The sequence below is a fragment of the Crassostrea angulata genome, chromosome 8, assembly GCF_025612915.1.
Source record: "Crassostrea angulata isolate pt1a10 chromosome 8, ASM2561291v2, whole genome shotgun sequence".
Classification (NCBI taxonomy): domain Eukaryota; kingdom Metazoa; phylum Mollusca; class Bivalvia; order Ostreida; family Ostreidae; genus Magallana; species Magallana angulata.
The window spans coordinates 35,841,593-35,848,263 of NC_069118.1; the positions used below are offsets into that span (position 1 = coordinate 35,841,593).

Consider the following 6,671-nt stretch of genomic DNA (forward strand, 5'->3'; position numbering starts at 1 on the left):
ATGTAGAACAGAAAAAGAAATCCCTAGGGCAGAAGTTTAAAAAAATGTGCAAAATTGATACATTTCAAGCGAAATCCCATAGGGTCCTATGTTAATGATTAACAAACTTTGAGATGCCCCCTAAACAAACGGTATGGTAAATGTCTTATTTTTTAATCTTAAAATAATAATTATATCAGTAGAAATTCAGGTAAAAAATTTCATTAAAAAATCTAGGGCAGAACTAATTAGACCCGGCCTCGTTAAATTGAAAATTAAGTACATCTTATATGAGCAAATTTTCGAATTGCCCAGGTATAGTATAACATGTACGGACACCTAACGGTGACAACCAAGTACATGTTTTTATCTATTTTCACATGTATATACACCTCCTTTCATATCTGTGTCCGAGTTCCTTCGGGGGCTTCTGGGAGGAGTTAATGCTGGACATTCGGGGGAGACTGCAATATAACTGTATTGGCCACTTGCACACCTGGGTATATCCCTCTAACTATTTTTAGAATCGGTAGGACAACAAAGAAGTGCCTTTAAGCAAAATAGTCCCTATACTTGCAGAGTGTATATACATTTATTGGGACATTTTAGATCAGAATGCTTGACACATGTCAGAAAAGAGGATTTGCAATTTTTAAAACAAGTGTCAAAATTGAATTATCATTTGAAATAAAGAATTGAAATTGTTTGATGTACACCCTTTCCAAAACTGAGAAATTCCCTACTTTTACTTTCATTTTCAGAGTTTTTCAATACAGACGCATTTTGCCGGAAAACGAATCTGACTTCAAACCACGAAATTTTAACAGGAAAGAGACAATTTGATGAGCTTTCATTGAAGAGGTCCCTCGTTGCTGAACGAAAATTAGGGCCAGAGCTATGAACCATAACGTTAACATTACCGCCTATGGAAAATGCATTAGTGGACTATACCCATATTGAGCTCCATGCTGGTAAGGCATATTTCTTGTTTATTTGCAATTATTATGATAAAAGTGCATTTTTCTTTTGTATATCTTCTCATTTATGTGAATAAACTAAATTTCCAACATGTTCAACAAGTTTAATCATTTTAATAGCATATTTTCCAAGAAAATATCCATCACAACACCCCCACCCCCCCCCCCCCCCCCCGGGATTTTCAAAAAACCAATTAAAATTAAAGAAATTGTGATTTTAACTTGAAAGTAATTTATTTTGAGTTTTTACATAAAAAAATGAAAATGTAGGTGTGTTTCTAATTATATATGAGTTTAGAAGACATCTTTATAAATTTTGAGACCAAATATCACTTCGGGTTTTTAGTGCGATCATTTCAAGCGAGCAAAAGTGAAAGTAGAAAAGCAGAAAGTTTCCGGTGAGAAAAAATACTTCATTCTAGCAGTGTCCAGCTATCTTAGATTAGTTTGCATTGTAAGGGAATTGTTTTAGTGTCCGATAGATTTGCATTAAATTGGAGTAAATTAATTTGTCATGCATGTGACATGACTATATACCGAAGATGTAGGTATGCACTCTTTAACATGTAGAAGCCTACCAGTACCATGTTGGTTAGTACTTAATCCACAAAATCTATCTTTGTTTATCATAATCAAAATTGAATGAAATTATCAGTGATCATTTTAAGTAGATATTTACTAGTATTTATTCATTCATACTATTGAAAAAATAGATCAATATGTTGGGGTGGGGGGGGGGGTATTGGTCTTTAGGCTGTATAAATGTGTTGTGCATGAAGATGTAGTTATTGTTGCCTATCTGTTCTCTCTTTCTGTATCTTTCCCCCTCTCTCTAAGTCTGTCTGTCTGTCTGTCTGTCTGTCTCTCTCTCTCTCTCTCTCTCTCTCTCTCTCTCTCTCTCTCTCTCTCTCTCAACATATGGCTGCTTTTGATATGGAATTGCAAATGTTGGGAATAGTGTTGGATAATGTAGAATTTAATTCAAAACATTTCATTTTAGATAACATGTAAATTGAAATGGAAGTCAGTCCTTCAAAGAATAAAACACAACAATGAGCCACACTTGATGTAAGTAAAATTTAATTTTTGTAACTTCAATCGTCCAAGTTTAAAAGAAGGAACCTATAAAAACTATATACCCTGCATGGCCAGTATTTTACATGCAGATAATTTAGAATATTATAGATACTGGGAAACTTTACATTGATTATACATATTTCACAGACTTTGTGGGTATTTCTTGTTCTTCTGGATTTTGAACTTTAGTTAAATGTAGACTCTCTTCCACAGGATATGTCTTTTGATAATTTTTTGTTAAATTTGTTACCATGGTAACAATATACAAGAGTAAAAGAAAAAATCCTTATTAGCAAGTTTCTTTTCCCTATGACATATATTTAAGGAGTTAAGTCATGGTGCATTTGTTCCGAAATTAGGCTTAAATAAAAAGTTCAGCAAATATTACACTTATATGAGTAAAAACAACTCATCACTATGACGTCATAGGTGAGGTAATCTCAAGCTAGCATCAAAATGGAGCAAAAACTGAATTGAGGGCCTCACATTATAGAGTCATATAACTTTATTATTTATAAACCAATACCTACATGTAATACCTTGATGGATAGGGAAATTCATATACTTTTCTATTTTACCTTTTTCGTGGTGTTTGAAAACAATTCTTTTTTGTAACTAAAGAAAAACTCATGATTTTTACGACAACAATTTTATAAAATCAGACATAATTGAGCTTTTTCATAAGAATATGAACAAAATAAATTTGGTAAAATATTGAATGTTTATGTTTTACATGTATTTTAATCCTTGAGATTATGTTTCCTCAATTTATGCAATTTGAAGAGCATCGAGTGCCAATGAGCTATATGTTGTTTAGGTAAATTATGACTGGACTGTTTCTTCAAATTTCATGCATGTGTATCAATGCTGCAAAATCCATAGTTATGTATTGAATTTTTCCAAATTTGGAATCATGGTTCTTTATAGTGTCTAGAGTGAATATATAAGCTAAGAATTGTAAATAACCACAATGACTGTTTTATATTGGGTATATCCCTCTAACTATTTTTAGAATCGGTAGGACAACAAAGAAGTGCCTTTAAGCAAAATAGTCCCTATACTTGCAGAGTGTATATACATTTATTGGGACATTTTAGATCAGAATGCTTGACACATGTCAGAAAAGAGGATTTGCAATTTTTAAAACAAGTGTCAAAATTGAATTATCATTTGAAATAAAGAATTGAAATTGTTTGATGTACACCCTTTCCAAAACTGAGAAATTCCCTACTTTTACTTTCATTTTCAGAGTTTTTCAATACAGACGCATTTTGCCGGAAAACGAATCTGACTTCAAACCACGAAATTTTAACAGGAAAGAGACAATTTGATGAGCTTTCATTGAAGAGGTCCCTCGTTGCTGAACGAAAATTAGGGCCAGAGCTATGAACCATAACGTTAACATTACCGCCTATGGAAAATGCATTAGTGGACTATACCCATATTGAGCTCCATGCTGGTAAGGCATATTTCTTGTTTATTTGCAATTATTATGATAAAAGTGCATTTTTCTTTTGTATATCTTCTCATTTATGTGAATAAACTAAATTTCCAACATGTTCAACAAGTTTAATCATTTTAATAGCATATTTTCCAAGAAAATATCCATCACAACACCCCCACCCCCCCCCCCCCCCCCCGGGATTTTCAAAAAACCAATTAAAATTAAAGAAATTGTGATTTTAACTTGAAAGTAATTTATTTTGAGTTTTTACATAAAAAAATGAAAATGTAGGTGTGTTTCTAATTATATATGAGTTTAGAAGACATCTTTATAAATTTTGAGACCAAATATCACTTCGGGTTTTTAGTGCGATCATTTCAAGCGAGCAAAAGTGAAAGTAGAAAAGCAGAAAGTTTCCGGTGAGAAAAAATACTTCATTCTAGCAGTGTCCAGCTATCTTAGATTAGTTTGCATTGTAAGGGAATTGTTTTAGTGTCCGATAGATTTGCATTAAATTGGAGTAAATTAATTTGTCATGCATGTGACATGACTATATACCGAAGATGTAGGTATGCACTCTTTAACATGTAGAAGCCTACCAGTACCATGTTGGTTAGTACTTAATCCACAAAATCTATCTTTGTTTATCATAATCAAAATTGAATGAAATTATCAGTGATCATTTTAAGTAGATATTTACTAGTATTTATTCATTCATACTATTGAAAAAATAGATCAATATGTTGGGGTGGGGGGGGGGGGTATTGGTCTTTAGGCTGTATAAATGTGTTGTGCATGAAGATGTAGTTATTGTTGCCTATCTGTTCTCTCTTTCTGTATCTTTCCCCCTCTCTCTAAGTCTGTCTGTCTGTCTGTCTGTCTGTCTCTCTCTCTCTCTCTCTCTCTCTCTCTCTCTCTCTCTCTCTCTCTCTCTCAACATATGGCTGCTTTTGATATGGAATTGCAAATGTTGGGAATAGTGTTGGATAATGTAGAATTTAATTCAAAACATTTCATTTTAGATAACATGTAAATTGAAATGGAAGTCAGTCCTTCAAAGAATAAAACACAACAATGAGCCACACTTGATGTAAGTAAAATTTAATTTTTGTAACTTCAATCGTCCAAGTTTAAAAGAAGGAACCTATAAAAACTATATACCCTGCATGGCCAGTATTTTACATGCAGATAATTTAGAATATTATAGATACTGGGAAACTTTACATTGATTATACATATTTCACAGACTTTGTGGGTATTTCTTGTTCTTCTGGATTTTGAACTTTAGTTAAATGTAGACTCTCTTCCACAGGATATGTCTTTTGATAATTTTTTGTTAAATTTGTTACCATGGTAACAATATACAAGAGTAAAAGAAAAAATCCTTATTAGCAAGTTTCTTTTCCCTATGACATATATTTAAGGAGTTAAGTCATGGTGCATTTGTTCCGAAATTAGGCTTAAATAAAAAGTTCAGCAAATATTACACTTATATGAGTAAAAACAACTCATCACTATGACGTCATAGGTGAGGTAATCTCAAGCTAGCATCAAAATGGAGCAAAAACTGAATTGAGGGCCTCACATTATAGAGTCATATAACTTTATTATTTATAAACCAATACCTACATGTAATACCTTGATGGATAGGGAAATTCATATACTTTTCTATTTTACCTTTTTCGTGGTGTTTGAAAACAATTCTTTTTTGTAACTAAAGAAAAACTCATGATTTTTACGACAACAATTTTATAAAATCAGACATAATTGAGCTTTTTCATAAGAATATGAACAAAATAAATTTGGTAAAATATTGAATGTTTATGTTTTACATGTATTTTAATCCTTGAGATTATGTTTCCTCAATTTATGCAATTTGAAGAGCATCGAGTGCCAATGAGCTATATGTTGTTTAGGTAAATTATGACTGGACTGTTTCTTCAAATTTCATGCATGTGTATCAATGCTGCAAAATCCATAGTTATGTATTGAATTTTTCCAAATTTGGAATCATGGTTCTTTATAGTGTCTAGAGTGAATATATAAGCTAAGAATTGTAAATAACCACAATGACTGTTTTATATTGGGTATATCCCTCTAACTATTTTTAGAATCGGTAGGACAACAAAGAAGTGCCTTTAAGCAAAATAGTCCCTATACTTGCAGAGTGTATATACATTTATTGGGACATTTTAGATCAGAATGCTTGACACATGTCAGAAAAGAGGATTTGCAATTTTTAAAACAAGTGTCAAAATTGAATTATCATTTGAAATAAAGAATTGAAATTGTTTGATGTACACCCTTTCCAAAACTGAGAAATTCCCTACTTTTACTTTCATTTTCAGAGTTTTTCAATACAGACGCATTTTGCCGGAAAACGAATCTGACTTCAAACCACGAAATTTTAACAGGAAAGAGACAATTTGATGAGCTTTCATTGAAGAGGTCCCTCGTTGCTGAACGAAAATTAGGGCCAGAGCTATGAACCATAACGTTAACATTACCGCCTATGGAAAATGCATTAGTGGACTATACCCATATTGAGCTCCATGCTGGTAAGGCATATTTCTTGTTTATTTGCAATTATTATGATAAAAGTGCATTTTTCTTTTGTATATCTTCTCATTTATGTGAATAAACTAAATTTCCAACATGTTCAACAAGTTTAATCATTTTAATAGCATATTTTCCAAGAAAATATCCATCACAACACCCCCACCCCCCCCCCCCCCCCCCGGGATTTTCAAAAAACCAATTAAAATTAAAGAAATTGTGATTTTAACTTGAAAGTAATTTATTTTGAGTTTTTACATAAAAAAATGAAAATGTAGGTGTGTTTCTAATTATATATGAGTTTAGAAGACATCTTTATAAATTTTGAGACCAAATATCACTTCGGGTTTTTAGTGCGATCATTTCAAGCGAGCAAAAGTGAAAGTAGAAAAGCAGAAAGTTTCCGGTGAGAAAAAATACTTCATTCTAGCAGTGTCCAGCTATCTTAGATTAGTTTGCATTGTAAGGGAATTGTTTTAGTGTCCGATAGATTTGCATTAAATTGGAGTAAATTAATTTGTCATGCATGTGACATGACTATATACCGAAGATGTAGGTATGCACTCTTTAACATGTAGAAGCCTACCAGTACCATGTTGGTTAGTACTTAATCCACAAAATCTATCTTTGTTTATCAT

The 6,671-nt window shown here is 32.2% G+C and overlaps 1 long non-coding RNA gene across 1 annotated transcript; it reads left to right on the top strand.

Moving 5' to 3' along the window:
• Nucleotides 1–482: 482 nt before the first annotated feature.
• On the top strand, nucleotides 483–6,644 carry LOC128157899 (uncharacterized). Its single transcript, XR_008239877.1, has 6 exons — nucleotides 483–950; nucleotides 1,957–2,024; nucleotides 3,283–3,492; nucleotides 4,500–4,567; nucleotides 5,826–6,035; nucleotides 6,388–6,644. It is a non-coding gene; the product is annotated as an uncharacterized LOC128157899 (long non-coding RNA).
• Nucleotides 6,645–6,671: the final 27 nt, after the last annotated feature.